Genomic DNA, 17,766 nt, shown 5'->3' on the forward strand with positions numbered 1-17,766 from the left:
GCATGATGGATCCATGTTCTCATTCTGTTTACGCCAAATTCTGACTCTACCATCTGAATGTCTCAACAGAAATCGAGACTCATCAGACCAGGCAACATTTTTCCAGTCTTCAACTGTCCAATTTTGGTGAGCTCGTGTAAATTGTAGCCTCTTTTTCCTATTTGTAGTGGAGATGAGTGGTACCCGGTGGGGTCTTCTGCTGTTGTAGCCCATCCGCCTCAAGGTTGTGCGTGTTGTGGCATCACAAATGCTTTGCTGCATACTTCGGTTGTAACGAGTGGTTATTTCAGTCAAAGTTGCTCTTCTATCAGCTTGAATCAGTCGGCCCATTCTCCTCTGACCTCTAGCATCAACAAGGCGTTTTCGCCCACAGGACTGCCGCATACTGGATTTTTTTCCCTTTTCACACCATTCTTTGTAAACCCTAGAAATTATTGTGCGTGAAAATCCCAGTAACTGAGCAGATTGTGAAATACTCAGACCGGCCCGTCTGGCACCAACAACCATGCCACGCTCAAAATTGCTTAAATCACCTTTCTTTCCCATTCTGACATTCAGTTTGGAGTTCAGAAGATTGTCTTGACCAGGACCACACCCCTAAATGCATTGAAGTAACTGCCATGTGATTGGTTGATTAGATAATTGCATTAATGAGAAATTGAACAGGTGTTCCTAATAATCCTTTAGGTGAGTGTATATATATGGTGAATTCAGGGTGATTGGGACAATTTTCCCAAGTCATCTCAATGACAAAAAGTGTCCCAACTCCCAATCACCCTGAATTCAACCCTAATATATATTTTGTTATTATTGATTATTATGTATTATTTAATCGCATTGGTACATGCATTAAAAACACCTAACATATTTCATGTCGATGTTGTGAATCACTGTGTCAGTGGTATTGCAAATACATAGACTTCTTGAATCATTAATAATACTATGTGTTTATTTCTGGACTGGGATAAAATGCATTTTACCAAAAGTACTGAATAACCCCTTTACTCACAGAGTAAAGCTTGTTGATAGATTTTGTTATAGCACCACCACGTGGTTCCTGTTTAGATTGCAAGCACGTTATATATTTGCCCAACAATGAGATGGGCAAGTGCAAAGTAAATTCTTATGTGTCTATCATCTGTCTGTCTGTCTGTCCAGGGCTTGACATTATTATCATTTTTTCACCAGCCACTTTGCCAAAATGCTTTTTCACTCAGCATTTTCACTGGTCACAATTTTGTTGGAAAATGATGGGGTTATTAGGGATGTGACAAAATCAATGATAAAATATATGCCTGGACAATTTGTAAACAAAATGTAAAACAATGCAGGTGCATTTTGAAATTATTTAACTAATCTAGGGCTGTAACTAATGTTTATTTTGGTAATCGGTTGATTGTTTTGAAGATTCATCGATTAATTAGATGTTTTGGTGGTAATAAAATTAAACCTTAGTGAAAAATAGCCTTTAAAATGACTTGTGGGTCAAAGTCAAAGCATTTGGGGTTTTTTCTCAACTATAGTTAATTATTCAGTCAGAAGCTATAGGTCAACTTTTAAAAGCAACCTATTTACTTCTCTTCCTTTGAAACCAAGTGCCCAACTCAATTCAATTAATCTTAACTTGGTTTTTCTGTGTTAACAAGGAATAGTATGGCAATAGCCAATGGTGTCCGAGCACTCTGGAGAGCCCCTTCAGTGAGACTTTCACCTTTAAGTGAAAGTGTTCTCGAACTGGTGTGCTGCCGAAATGAGAACCTGCTTTGACCCTAAATCCATTAATAAGGTCTTTAAGCAAATAAATGTCAATAAGGCCACAGGTGGGGACGGGGGGGATCGGGTGTCTAATGCTATTTCTTCATGCATTCTGACTTATTTACACTGTTGAAGAGTTGGATTCTCATGCTAAACATGACCAAAATGCACAAAAAATTAAGTATTTCTGTGTCAAATACACTCCTTCGAATACGTTTCGGAAGGTTTTTTTCAAGTATGGCCCTGTATGACTTCATAAAGGGCGGAATTGGTTGTATGAGCGCTTCTCCCGGATGAGCGCATGCGCACATCAACCAGAGCGAGAGCAAGAGCATGCCCATCAACGAGCTTTGTTCGGGTTACGGGAGCCGTCGGCATCGCTGTCATTTTGTTTTAGACCACAAAATCAACAATGTCACTTAAGAAGTGTGTTTCTGCTTGTAAGGGAAAGATAACCTTGTTCAGCTTCCCAAATAGCGTTAAGCAAACGGTGGATGGAGTTTGTTTTTCCGGAGCCGCAAGAGTGTTTGTTTGTTCCCGGTCATGAGTCGAAACTGCATCAAATGTCGGTTTTGTTGGCAATTGCCGCATAAGTGCATATAATGAAAACAACACAAACATATTGTTGTGATGAAGTGCATGGAAAAGCTCATTATGAGCAAACTACAACTGGGGGCCAACAGCTATATCCCTACCATACAAACACTAGTCTAGAGAGGAACTGATGATGCAACCAACAGTATAATGCACTTAGTGACTAAACATCTTGTGAATCCTAGGGCCTATGCCAGACCATAGACTGTAAAAAGACATGTATCTCATGCCATGCAGTGTAGATACGTGCCCAGAAGAAGCACCTGTCGTACCCCCACATATTTTTGATGTAGGCTAACTTCCAAAAACAATGTTGACAGCAAAAGAAGCAAACTTTTCTATTAAGAGTTGATATTTCCCCCCTATAAACTGATTTCCGTAGCAATTTTTTCAAACCTTATTAAAATGCACATCATCATATTTCAAGTTCTTAATTTGAATCGATAAATTCAGAGGAGATAAATGCAGAGGATTACACTGTAATTACAATTGCATAAAAACTGTTATGATATTAATGTTTTAAATATAAAAAAATGTAAATATAGAAATATGAAATTATGGAATCAATGAAAGTATACGTTTAAAAATGGAGCTAAAGCAGCCAGTAGGTGGCGGCAAGTCTTAACGAGTGAGTTTGATAGGTTCAATCATTAATTCAGCCGATTCGTTCATGGGCTGCGTTGGGTTCAGCCCAGACAAATGCAAAACGTTTTTTAAACGGAAATGGTGGTGCGTTAAACACCCTGTTCTGATGACGCAAGAGTTGCAATTAATTGTTACTATGTATGGCAGCTGAGAAGGCCATTCGTTGTGTTCTTTTTGAAGAATTTTCTTAGCCTTATAAAATCGTTAATAGCATACGGCAAAATAGGCTACGCTTGATATCACAGTCAGAATAAAAGAGAACATCCCAATCGAGTAAGGGATTTGTGGAAACTGTGGTTCCTAATTATTGTGATCCAACATTTGCCTCGCATTTCGGGATGAAAAGACAAACATTTCAGGTAAAGGATAATCCACTTCTTACCGCCGACTGTTATGATGTAGCCTATATGACCTTGTTATTTTGAGTATTAGGCTTATCATTATTGCTGATCACTGTTGATGTGCTATATTTTTACTAAACTCTATTACGAGATGGTCTTCTTGTAGTCCAGGCAAAGTAGCGTTTTACGACAGACTAATTGTAAAATATTTTTTTCAGCTTAGATCATTTCTATAAGATGTCCAGAACAACATACTAAAAGTCCTAAGAAATCCTAATTGAGGAAATATGTTACATTCTCATCAATCCGAGATGTGTGCCAATAAGGCCAGACAACAATACACCCCCAATGGGGCTATTTTTTTTCCCTTTACTCCTATCAAAATGAAACTTTTTACTTTACACAATGAAAGTACCCATGAAAAGTAATTTTTTTTGTTTTACAAGTTTCTTTGAAAATTAATTTTACTATGCAAATGAGCTATACACTAATCGGATATGCACAAAATACACCTTTACTCCTATATATTCCTTTACTCCTACCACAATAAAACTTTACATAGTAAAAGTATACATGAAAAGTAACTTTTTTTGTATTACAAGTTTCTTTTTAAATGAATTTGAATATGCACATGAGCTCCACACTTATTGAATATGTCCTAATTTGCATAGTAGGCCCAATCTTCATCCAATCATCCTACTGCCAATGGGTGATGGCAATGCTGCTTTTAGACAGGCCTCTAACCTGAAAACTGCCTAGCTTGGTAGTACCTGCCAGGGGTATACCCCCGCCAGTATAGTCTTCAGGGTCACGGAGGCACACAAGCCTCCCCACCTCGACAAGGTAGCAACAGCAGGGGAGAGTTTTTTATTTAATTTTTTATTTAATATATATATATATATATATATATATGTAATCCAGCCTGGATCCTCAAACCCTTCTCTGTGGCTCTTGGTTCTGGCTGTTACAAACAGAGTTTATTAACAGAACCAGGAAGTGAGCAGATGAGGTGAGTATCAGAGGTGTGAGTCCAGTGGAATGTCAATGTTAATGGGTGATACTGTTCTTCTTGATTGCAGGTAGAGTTGGAGAACAAGACGATGGAGCGATGGAGCGATGGAGACAAGAGCACTTCCGGAGCCAGGAGACGAGACGAGGAAACACTCAGGAGACTTGGGGAACAGGTAGGTAACGCAGGTGAGTCCGTGGAAGCAAACAGTAGCGTGAGCATGTGCAAACGAGACCGGACAGTGACTGAGTGAATGCGTGGGGCTTAAGTGCAGGCAGTGATTGCAGTGATGATGACGTGAAGGTGCGTGTAATCAGTATTCCGGTGAAGGTGCACGTTGTGTCTGGGAGAGGGTGGAGCCTGGTGTGCTTGTGACATTACCCCCTCTCTATGGCCCGCTCCTGAGGGCCGAGGACCCAGACGCCATGGTGGTCGACCTCTACCCCGCGGCACCGGTCTGTCAGGATGAGAAGAGTGGAAGGTTTCAAGCAGGTTCGGGTCAAGGATGTCATGTCTGGGTACCCACGATCGTTCCTTTGGGCCGTAACCTTCCCAGTCCACGAGGTACTGTAGCTGACCACCACGATGCCGGGAGTCCAAGATATCCTGGACCTAGTAGGCTGCGCCATCTTCAAGGAGAAGTGGAGGAGGGGCTCCGGGGTAACACCAGGCTCTGGGGAAACAGAAACAGACGGATGAGGCTTAAGGAGAGACACATGGAAAGTTGGGTTAATTCGATACTGTGGTGGGAGTTGGAGCTTATAGGTGACAGGGTTGATATGCTGCAGGATGGTGAAGGGGCCAACGAATCTGGGACTCAACTTCCTGCACTGCAGACGCAGTCTGATTTCCCGGGTTGACAGCCAGACCTTCTGTCCTACCTGGAAAGGGGGAATCTCTGAGCAGCGAAGGTCGGCTGCCATCCTGTGTCTGCGGAGGGCCCGTTGGAGTTGGTGATGTGCAGAGTCCCAGACCCTCTCACTCTCCCGGAACCAGTAGTCGACTGCAGGGACGTCGGAGGGATCCCCTGACCACGGGAATAGGGGAGGTTGATAGCCAAGTACGCACTGGAACGGAGTGAGGCCGGTGGTAGGCTGACATAGTGAATTCTGTGCGTACTCGGCCCATCCAAGGAACTGGTTCCAGGAGTCCTGGTGGCCGTGACAGAAGGGACGGAGGAAACGGCCAATCTCCTGAATCTTGCGTTCTGTCTGCCTGTTCGATTGGGGATGGTACCCTGAGGAGAGGCTGACGGTCACATCTAGGAGGGAGAAAAAGGCCTTCCATACTTCCATACATACCCCATAATCTGGGGACCTCTGTCCGATACAATGTCTTCAGGGATGCCATAATACCGGAAGATGTGATTGAACATTAACTCTGCGGTTTCCATGGCAGTGGGCAATCCTCGTAGCGGGAGTAGGCGGCAGGATTTCGAGAAGCGGTCAACCACTACAAGGACACAGGTACAGTTGTCCGAGACAGGGAGATCGGTGATGAAATCCACTCCTAGGTGTGACCAAGGGCGGTTGGGAACGGGCAGAGGATGGAGTTTTCCAGCAGGCAGATGACGTGGACTCTTGGACATGGCACATTCCCTAAATCCCTGCACGTACCTTCTGACATCCGATGTCATGTGTGGCCACCAGAAGCGTTGTCATAGCAGTGAGAGGGTTTCATTGACCCCGGGGTGGCCAGTGCCCAGTAACATGTGGGAAGAGTGAATGAGAGGAGTGTGTCGTGATCGGGTGACATACTGCAAGCCTGGGGGACAACCCGGCGGAATGCTGGCGGAGGCATTGGCAGAGGGCAGGGTTTCTTCAGACCAGGCAATGGGATTGACGAACAGCTGGGTTGGTAGAATGGGCTCAGTCTCTTCGGTCTCTCTTCAGGGCTATGGATGCGGGAAAGGGCGCCGCCTTGATATTCTTGGAACCTGGTCGGTAGGAGATGGAATCGGGTGAAGAATAGCGCCCACCTAGCTTGGCGGGGATTCAGGCGTTTGGCTTCTCGGAGGTAACTCAGGTTCTTATGGTCAGTCAGTACAAGGAATGGATGTTTTGCACCCTCTAGCCAGTGCCTCCACTCCTCTAGGGCTAACTTGATGGCGAGGAGTTTGCGGTTGCCGATGTCGTAATTAATCTCCGCCGGGTTGAGCTTGCGAAAGAAGGAGGCACATGGGTTGTGACGACTGGGGTTCCCCTGCTGCTGAGATAGGAACGCTCCCACTCAGGTGGTCGAGGCATCCACCTCCACGACGAAGGGCAGCTCTGGGTCAGGGTGGACGAGGAGGGGAGTGGTGGTGAAGGCGGTCTTGAGTGTCTGGAAGGCTTCAGTGGCAGATGGGGTCCAGGACAGAGACTTGTGCTTACTTCGAAGGAGACTGGTGAGAGGACTGGAGATGGAACTGTAGTGTTGGATGAAACGACGATAGAAATTGGCGAAGCCAAGGAATCTTTAGAGCTTTTTGATTGTGGAGGGAATTGGCCAGGACCGGATGGCTTCCACCTTCCCCTCATCCATCCGAATGCCACTGCGGTCGATGTTGTATCCGAGGAACTGCACTGAGGGCTGATGGAATGAGCATTTTTCGGATTTAAGGAACAACTGAAAGCTCCTCAGGCGTTGAAGGACCTCCGCAACATGGTGGCAATGTTCGGCCAGGCTCCGGGAGTAGATCAGGATATCGTCGATGTAAACCAGCACAAACTTATGGAGAAACTCCCAGAGCACCTCATGGATAAAATCCTGGAATACAGAGTTGGCGAGTCCATAAGGCATCACGAGGTACTCGTAGTGGCCGGTGGGCATGACGAAGTCGGTCTTCCACTCGTCCCCCTCACATATTCGGATGAGGTTATACGCGCTGCGGAGGTCCAACTTCGTGAACAAAGTGGCACCACGGAGATGTTCCAGGGCAGCTGGGACGAGAGGAAGGAGATAACGGAACTTGATGGTGATGTTGAGAGCCCAGTAATCTATGCAGGGCCGCAAGCCTCCGTCCTTTTTTGCCACGAAGAAGAAACTCGAAGCTGCAGGGGAAGTAGATAGACGGATGTAACCTTGCTCCAGCGCCTCCTTGATGTAATCCTCCATGGCCTTCTCCTCTGGGAGTGAGAGAGAGTAGATCTCTCTAGTAGAGAGGGCTCACCTGGCAACAGATCGATGGCACAGTCCCATGGCCGATGGGGAGGCAGCTTGGAAGCCCGTTGGGGGCAGAAGACGTCGCTGAAGGGGGCCATAGCAGGAAGGAACATCCACCGAACGTCTCTCTACCGGACTCTCGCTGGACGTGGCGCAGACTGGGAGATCTTGGGGATGAGGAGATTGACGTACCAGGTGGAGAGGGGAAACAGTCCGGGAAACAGCTATCGCCCCACTTCTGGACCTCTCCTGTTTTCCAGAGGGTGCCCGAGATGAAGTTGCCGGCTGACCCAGAGTCGAGGAGGGCAGTAACTGGAAGGGATACACCGGCAGCAGTAAGGTTTACAGTAGTGGTGAGGGGTTGCATTTTACGTAGGGATGGAATGATAGCACTCACCATGGGATGTAGAGGACAGACGGGGCATTCGGAGATGTAATGCCCGGGAGTACTGCAATACAGCCTTCTCTGCCGCTCAGCCGCTGTCAGTCGGGAATTCTCCAGCTGCATAGCCTCGTTGGCTGGTTCTGGAGGGCTGACAAACTCTGGTCGGCGGAGGAAGGGAGAAAATGACGGCTGGCCCTGGTGTACTTCGATACACAACTGCATACGAGTGGCGAAGCAGATGTAGAGTTGGATGAATCGTTCAAGCCTGATGGTATCCTTGTATGCAGCGAGATGCAGCCGCACCCGAGGATCCAGACCCTGTCGGTAGGTCGTTATCAGGGATTGTTTGTTCCAACCACTGGCAGCAGCGAGGGTTCTAAACTGGAGGGCATACTCATTTACAGACAGAGATCCTTGTTTTAAATGATAGAGCTGCTCACCGATAGACGAGTCCCAGGAGGGTTTTCCAAACACCTCTTTGAAATGTGCGATGAAACTGGAGAGGGTTTGAATCACAGGATTGATATTGGACCACAGAGTTTCCTCCCAACGGAGCGCTTTACCAGATAGCTGCGAAGTGATGAACGCCACCTTGGCGCGATCTTGTGAGTACAGGTACGGCTGCATCTCCAGGACCAGCGAACATTGTAGTAGGAATCCATTGCATTCCTCCGCCGAACCAGAGAAGGGCGCCGGTCTAGCCATGGGACTCGGAGGGCGAAGAAGCAGTGGTGTTGTTTAAGGAAGTGCTCACTGGTGAAGGTGCAGGTGGGGTGGAGGGAAGAGCTCGCTGAACGACATCGACAAGCTCCTTGAAGGGATCCGGGGTGCTCATCCTGGTGCTGTGCGGTGTGGGTCCGGTCTTCTGTTACAAACAGAGGTGACACAGAGAACAGATGGCAGGGGAAACAGAGTTTATTAACAGAACCAGGAAGTGAGCAGATGAGGTGAGTATCAGAGGTGTGAGTCCAGTGGAATGTCAATGGGTGATACTATACTTCTTGATTGCAGGTAGAGTTGGAGAACAGGACGATGGAACGATGGAGACAAGGAGCCAGGAGACGAGACGAGGAAACACTCAGGAGACTTGGGGATCAGGTAGGTAACGCAGGTGAGTCTGTGGAAGCAAGCAGTAGCGTGAGCATGTGCAAACGAGACCGGACAGTGACTGAGTGAATGCGTGGGGCTTAATTGCAGGCAGTGATTGCAGTGATGATGACGTGCAGGTGCGTGTAACCAGTATTCCGGTGAAGGTGCACGTTGTGTCTGGGAGAGGGTGGAGCCTGGCGTGCTTGTGACACTGGCACCCCCCTATATCAGTTTCTGATTTGTTCTTTGCTTAGTTCTTCCCCTCTGAGTCATATTCATCTGATAAATCAGGCAACTGTGAGTTTGTGCAGCTAGTACCACGACATTCTCCGCAAATGTTAGTGCAAGGGTGTCCATGTTTTTTGCATTTGCATCTTTGTGCTGCAGTCTTTCTTGCAACTACAGCGGACTACATCTAGTATTTATGGTGGTGCCGCAGGCTGATCGTCATTATTGGCATAAATCTCCCATCCAAAACATGCCACCCCCCTTTTTTTGTGTCCGTACGTTCACTTCCCCCTTTCCACTCCGTTCTGAGTTACTTTATCACAGAATCGCCTGTATCTCAGCATATCCAGTGATTCATCTTTTTCGCCCCCATACAGTGATACTAGAGCTTTTTTACCTGCTGCAATGATGATGCCTTTCCCCATATTTTCCAGTGACTGGCTGAACACCTTAGCTTGTTAGAGAAAGCTAGTGTCATTCTTTACTTTTTTCAGTGCCATTTTTCTAGTTAGAAAGGAGTTGGTTAAAATGTTCTGATTGGGTTTATAGCCTAGATATTGCTGTTGCTAGCTTCTCATAACACTGCAAAGCTACTTTACACACGGTGGAAGTCTGATGTGTGGCCCGCCTGGTCTGAAATCCAGTGTTTATGCATAGGTTAACTTACTGAATGGACATGAATGTGTTAGATATTTGGCCCCTGTTTTTTCTACTTGTGACTTTATGGCTTCTTGGAGTGTTGAGCTCATTTGCATATTTAAAATAGATTTTTCCAAGAAACTTGTAAAACAAAAATTTTACTTTTCATGTATACTTTCACTGTGTGAGGTTTCATTGTGATAGGAGTAAAGGAAAAAATAATATCTTCAATTGTTGCGTATACCGAGCTGCAGCAGACACATTTGACCCATTGTGCGAGCTGTCTCTTTAATACCTAGTGGAATATACATGTTGCTGCTGATTGGGCTGGCATTTTTGACACACCCACCAAACAAGAGAAAACGTATCTCAAAACCCGTTGCACACGTTTCCAGAAAACATGTTGTTCAACCCGGAAACCATAGCAAAACCGTGCGCACAGGTTTGAACCGGTTTTGAAGTTGAACCTGCCCCTGATAAATTCAGTAAGAAAACACTAACACATGTTTCTTAGAGGCATAGTGGTTCTGTGATAATTCCTATAATATTGATTCCATCATTTTATATTTCTATATACAAAATGTTATATTTAAAACATTAAACTCATAACAATTTTTATTTTAGGCTAGGGCCTACTGGAAACAGGCATATGTGCCTTATTCTTATAACAGAATTGATCAATTAAAATTAAATTTTATTTACATTAAATGTGATTAAAGGGTTAGTTCACCTAAAAATGAAAATTAGCCCATGATTTACTCACCCTCAAGTCATCCAAGGTGTATATGACATTCTTCTTTCAGACGAATAAAATTGGAGTTATATTAAAAAAGTCCTGGCTAATCCAAGCATTAAAATGGCAGTGAATTGTTGCCTCGTTTTTGAAGTCCATAAAAGTGCATCTATCCATCATATAACTGCTCCACACGGCTCCGTGGGTTAATAAAGGCCTTCTGAAGCGAAGTGGCATGTTTGTGTAATAAAAAATATCCATATTTAAAACTTTATAGACTTAAATATCTAACTTCCGGTGTTGTTGCCGCTAATTGCCGTACGAATTGATTTACGGCAAATTAGTAACCCTTAACCCTTGAACAATTGACCCACATACATATTGACGAACACGGAAGCGCAAAGGAGAGAGCAAAATAAAAGTAGAATTGTGTAACGCTTTCTGTGCAGCGTGCTATTTCATCAGATTTTTATGATGAAGGAAGCACTTATTGAAGGTAAGACTAAGGCCGGTATTGCAGAGTTTCGTTCACTATTCAGGGAACCATGTTCACATATGTAACCAAGACGTTCCGTTTTTAAAAGTCCATTCAACACTGTGAAGCCTTTGGGAACGATATCAATAACACATAATCATAAAACTTTTCTGACACCGCTAGGCCCTGCTAGGATGATAGATAAATCCCACGAGGGAATTTGTAAAGGGCGGAAAGGCCTAGGCCGTCTCGTCCACTGCAGGAAAAAGGAAGCCAAGGGGTGATTTCCAACAGAAACACCTCCCATGGGTACATGCTCAGCAGGTATAGCTGCTACATAAACCTTAAGAGTGGCTGGGGCTGCCCCCGCTGAAAAACTCTGCAGGAACTCCAATATTGAACCTATAGGACAATGAACTGGGTCCAGGTTGCACTGCATGCACCAAGAGGCAAAAAGCTTCCACTTACAGGCGCCTCATAGAGGGGGCCATAGGGTTAAGAATAGTGTCTATAATCTCAGCCGAAAGAACACATTAACGCACCCCACTCAGGGGCAACACCTACAGCTTCCATAAATTCGGACAGGGATGCCAAATTATACCCCGGGCCTGAGGGGAACCTCCCAAGGAGGGCTGACTAACAGACTGGCCAGGTCTGAAAACCATATCTGAGGGGGCCGGAACAGGGCCACCAGCAACAGATGTCTCATCGTGGGCAGTGCATAGTCATGCTCGAAGCACTTGAGGGTGAAGCCTCCACTCTCCAGGTACCAAGCCCTGTCTCGAGAGTAGGTCAGGTTCAGATGACCTTGAATGTGATCGGCTCTGACTGACAGAAACCTGGTCTGCACCCAAATAAGTGAACACTTCGCCAGCCTGCACGGAGGCGAGCACGTACTCCTCCTTGGCGATTCAGGTACGAGACCACAGTCATGTTGTCCGTCCTGACCAGTATGTGACCCCTCAGATAGGGTAAGAATCATTTGAGTGCCACAAACACTGCCAGCATCTGCAAGCAATTTGTGTTTTCCAGAGTCTGTCATCCCTGATAGACTGCCCCACAGCCCGTGAGGAATGCGTCTGTCAGTTTTGCGACGACAAAAGCTGCCCCTAGCTGCGCGTATTCATGACTCTGTGGAAAGGGTGGCAATGAGGTGAGATCCCTTGGCTTTTGATCCACCGGAATAATCTCATGTGGAGCAGGCCCAACTGAACCACAGGCGACGCTGATGCCATAAGAACCATCAGTCTGAGGCATAAACCTACGTGGACTAGACGTCCTGCCCTGAACAGACTCAGACAGAATACGTGCGGGAGATAGCCATCTGGGGGAGACAGCCCACATTGTGCAGAATTTAAGTCCATGCCCAGAAAAGTCCTTTGCTCAAAACTGAGTACCAAGTCTTGATGAACTACTGTCTATTCCTGTGATTGAGCTTATATCAGCCCATCGTCCAGATGAGAGCCGCAACAGGATCAGAGTGCATACATTTTATTAATGTTCAAGGAGCCAGAGCCAGTCCGAACCAAAGAAAGCTTTATTGGCTTTGCCCTCGAAAGCGAACCTGAGGAACTTCCTGTGTCTCTTGACGGTCTGGATGTGAAAGTACGCATCCTTTAGATCGATGGTCACAAACCAATCTCCTGTTCGGATATGAGACAAAAATTGACTTTAAAGTCAGCATCTTGAATTTGCTTACTCTGAGTGCAAGATTTAGGTGACGTAAGTCCAAATCCGGTTGCAAACCACCGCCCTTTTTGGCTGTTATTGTTATCTGAGCTCTTCTATTGCCCCTTCTCTAAGAGTGACAAAACCTCCTGACTCAAAGCCGATATCTCCCAAGGACACAACATTGTGGGAAGAATCCCGCTGAAAGGAGGTGGGCCTTTCCAGAATTGGATGATGTAGCCTTGCTGAACGGTACGTAACACCCACTGCGAGATCTCGGGCAGGGCATTGGCCATGCGGCAAAGTACTCTGCCAGGGGCATTAACCGTTCTATTTTTGGAACCTGCTGGACTGCAGGTGTCAATACATACTCTGACTGCAGAGAGCCTCTGGCGTCTGCGAAAACAGGAAGCACATGTAGAATGACCACAGCTAATGAACTTATTGTTATAGACTGATCTCTCTTCATAGGGCCCAGAGGCACCTGAGTGGGAACCTCTAAAACAGGAAGTTGTCCAATCGCCTGATCGGGCTGGTCCACCACATCGACAGTGGAGGCTTTCAACGGCATCATATGCGCGCATGATCCTAGGGCTTTTCCCAAAACTCAGAAGGCTTGAAAGTGCGGAGTATCCGATACGTTGCTTGTTGAAATGGCTCAGCCTAAAACTACCTGAGGCTCAGTTTGCAGCGGGGACGGTTAAGACTGGAGCCAGGACGGCACAAAGAGAGCTGCAAATACGTTTGCGCAGTTCATACAAACTCTCCAACTGAGGTCCTGGCCCCGAAGACAAGCGGAGGAATCAGGACCTGAGACCTAACTCAAGTCTATCAGTCTCTGCGAGGGGGTTACTCTATGGCCATGCTCCAAGCTTATCAAGCATATTGCTTTGAGCTGGATGAGGGAGAGGGTCTGACTCTGAAGTCTTGGAAAACTGAAATGTTATTATGCAGCTTTAAATTGAAAAGCTTTTTATAAATAAAAATAAATGTATGCTTTGTCAAGCTAGCATTCAAAGTTTGTCTTTGAAATTTTCTAGCTGTTAATAATTTCTTATGTATATGACAGTGATGTCATATATATTTAATATTTTAATTCGTTTTAGTAATCTTGCTGTGTTTTTATCAAGTTTTATTTATTTATGAATTTTTTCCAGTTTCGTTTTTTAGTATTTTTAGTAGCCTAGGCTACATCAAATTAAACTCAATGAAAATGAGAAATGTTGTAGCTGAATTTAAACATGTATTTATGTAATTATTTATTTATTGTGGTTTTAACTAACCGTGGCATGAAAATATTTTTCAAAGTTTTTCTGGTGACATTTTAAGAAAAGTTGCTCGTGCTTACAAAATTAATCTGCAATTGGCAATAATTCCACAAGGTGGCGTACTAATGCAGTAAGTGGCGGCTCAGCTGATTATACAAGTTCTGTGATTGTAGGTTCAGACACTTCACATCCTAGAGGCTTTTACACTAGAGTTGGCTATGGTAGAAAATATAAATATTTAGGGCTACAAAATAGCACAAGGAATATGGTGAGTAATATTTTGTAGGCAATATGAAATGTGTAATTCAAGCATTTATAAAGCAATTCAATGTGTTTTTGTACTTAAAAACCTGTTTTGATTGTAATCTTAAATAGGGTAATTGTCCAAAGACATGCACACTTTATTCATTTGTTAATGACAGCTGATAATGCTTTCGTTTCATTACTTTATATTTCATTACTCATTACCATGATTGCTCACTGTTTCATTACGATGGCTCACGATAGTCTGTTAGTTGAGAGACACACATATATATTATACATATACAATGAACAACACATGATATGTATATATTATTTATTTATTGGGATATATATTTTATATATTACTTTTTGGGATATATTGTTGGTATAAAAAATATAATTCATACATTTTTGCAGTCTTTTTGAGCATTTACGTACATTTCATGATGGCTCAGTGTTTTGTGTGTAGTTTTTAGTTTATTACTAGTAGCATCTGTTAGTTAAGTCATTAAAGAATGTATATATTTTACTTATTTGAATAACTTGTTACAAGTCACTTGTAAGTTTAATTTATACAGACTTTCTGGTCTTTGGACTATTTAAGAAAAATTGGCATTTATATTTGGCATTCCATCACTAAATCTTCTCAAAGTCACACTGAGCTCTAGTCACTCTAACAAGTTACTGTCTGTTTACAGGACTTCCTAAAAGTTGCAAGACCTCCCCAGACATCAATTTTAAGGGAGCCCCCTCAATTTCTCTCCCTGTACTCATCCCTCATTCCCACACTGGGTCTTTGTCAGCAGTTCCTGTCCCTGGATGAGGCGTGGCGAGCCGTGGGTCTAGGGCAACCGTAGCTGCTTTCATAGACACCTGCAGATTGGACAAAGGGCCGAGGGTGCCAACACCGAAGACAGATTGATGCTTTGTGCACGGCAGAGGCAACCGAGGGAGAGAGAGCACAACTTGCTCGCACACGTGTGTGTGCGCATTGGTGGAAGGGGTGGGATTAGGGGGTTTATTGGGAAGAGTGAGGGTGGGAAGGGGGCCGGGGGGGAGTCGCAGAGATTGTCACTCCAGTCTGTGTGAGTCCAGGCTTTAGAGGCCTCGGAGAGATGGACAGCTTTTGTGAGTTGCGTCGATGCACAATAGTGGCACTTTAATGTGCGGTGAAGCTGGAGCAGGCTTTGGCCCGGGATTGAGGGGAGCTCGGTGGCTAGAGGGGGAGATCTAGGGCCGGGGGGCAGGGGGGCTGTTTTACTGCTTCTCTTAGAAGGGACTAATTCATGGGCATTGAGTCCGTCACTCGTTATTCATTGAATGCGCCCAGTGCAGGAATGCAGCGGCATCAATTAGAATGTGTTAGCAGATAGCAAGGCAAAGAAGAAAAAGCCTGCTCTCCCTTTTGCTCGCGGGACAACACAGGCCCACTATAGGAGGTGTCAGAACCACAAAGCCTTTTTGTGATTCTCTCTCCATTACATTACCAGTGCAATATGTAAGGTGGGGATTCTTTTGATTCAAATTAAGTGGAAAAAACACTAAATCCTATTTTTATTCAGCAAGGATAATGGTGTTATACTCTATAAAGGTCTTTAACTACTTATCTGTGGCTTAAAATCTCCCTGGCTCCCATTCTCTCGTTCGGTCTCTCGCTCTTTGCATTATATTTATTCAGTGGCAGTGGGTCAAAGACAGACTGTTAAACAGAGTTGCTTGTAGCATTAACTGCCGCATCACTCTTAATTGTATATCAGTGGGTCAACGGTTTGTTGTGCTGTCCCCCTTTTTTTAAAAAGAGGGTATGAATTAAAACAGACTCTTGTAAGCCATTGTCGGCGGTGTGCTTGCGCTGCCACTTCAGATACTTTGGGTCTTTTGAATAACAAGACCCTCTCTAACTTGCGGCATTCGAAACAAAAGAGAGGAAAGGCTAGAGTATACTTTGATGATGGGACGTCTGGGTGATATAATTCCATTTCGTTTTACGACCAAAGGGGAAACAGAACGTCTGCGTTTGGACTAATTGGGACTCTGTGTCATCCGTGATGGCAAAATACAATCGCTTTTGATTCACTTTTTCGGAATGAAATCTAAATGAAACCAACTTGATGGATAAATTCAGTTTTTACTTCTTTAATTGGCATTTAGGAACATACAGGGAAGTTTGGAGACGGCGGTTGCTGAATCAAAAGTGCTAGCAGGATGTTTAATGTTCAATGTGCTCAATTGCATCATCCATTTCCTCATCATTCCCCCAAACAGAATGATCCAGCTGGCACGTGTGCGCAAATGGATTTTGGGATTTTTTTCATTCTCCTCAGATTTAATATGAACTAACTAGGAAGAACCTCTCATAGCAAGGTGTTTGCTTGAATATGAGCAATTATGCTTCATTTGGAGCCAAATGAGGGGAATTTGCATCCACTGAAAGGAGCGCTAGTCTTAACTGTGCAGAAAGTGCAGTAAATTGGTGCAAACTGAGCAACATGCAGACATGCATCTTCAGTATAATTGTATAATTGTGGAATGACTTTAAATGCAGCCTTCCAATTAAACTTGCTTCTTCGGTGAGGCGAAAGGCAAAGGCACTGAGACTTGATGGAAATCTAAGAATTGCCACATTGTAAAAATTGCTTCCTTCAAGGAGGATCATTTGCACCAAAATGGGAGATTTGGAATATGGACAGATGTCTTCACACATGCGGCGGAGTGAATTGGTGAAGCTGGCATTGGGTAAGAAGGAGGGAGAGAAACACGTACAGAGAGAACTTCCTGCCTTTTCTGGCCCTGCGAACCAGCGCGGATGACTTCCGACTGGAAAATGAGACTGATACTTGTGTCTGAGTGTAATCTGTCACATAAATGTAATCTAATTACATTCAGCTCGCTTTAGGTTCACCTTTACATCGGCGCAAGAAAGAATATAGCTGTCATTGCTAGAAAGTTGAGAGCGTTGTCGTCGATGACAAATGAGCAAATGAGAGTGTGAGGGAATGAGAATTTGTGCAGTGCCAGTGGATGAGAGCGTACAATGGTCCGACTGCTGCTGTCTGCAGGGATCCAAACAGCCAGGCCTCTGTCTGGATTAAACCCCGCTTCAAACAAAAGGGGGCTCAAGTAAACGGTTCATGAATGCTGATTAATTGATGCCATTTTTCTGCAGTGTGCCATGGAGATTTAGTTGGTGCCTCATCTGGGGGTGGTAAGGGGGGCAAAGAAGTGGGTCAACTTCTAAAATGATAACCCATTTCTTCATTCGGCGTGATTTCTGCCAATTAATAATCACCTGAAATTGTTTAGAAAAGTGCTGAAACTCAAACCTTCGTTGAGAGTCGGTTTGTCATTTCGTGTCTGCACCACAACACAGGATTAAAAATAATGTGTCGAAATTGGGCTCTGGTTTCAGCCCCCAGCTGATTTAGGTAACAAGGTTCACTGCCGAGGGTTCCCACGATGGGGGTAGGTGGGCACAGGTGTCCTGGAACAACGTGAGGGTGGCCCAGGGCCCGAGGGGCGAAGCGCTGGCCCGTGGCCTGCCTCAATGTGG

Source organism: Gobio gobio (assembly GCF_949357685.1).
Source record: "Gobio gobio genome assembly, chromosome: 16".
Taxonomy (NCBI): domain Eukaryota; kingdom Metazoa; phylum Chordata; class Actinopteri; order Cypriniformes; family Gobionidae; genus Gobio; species Gobio gobio.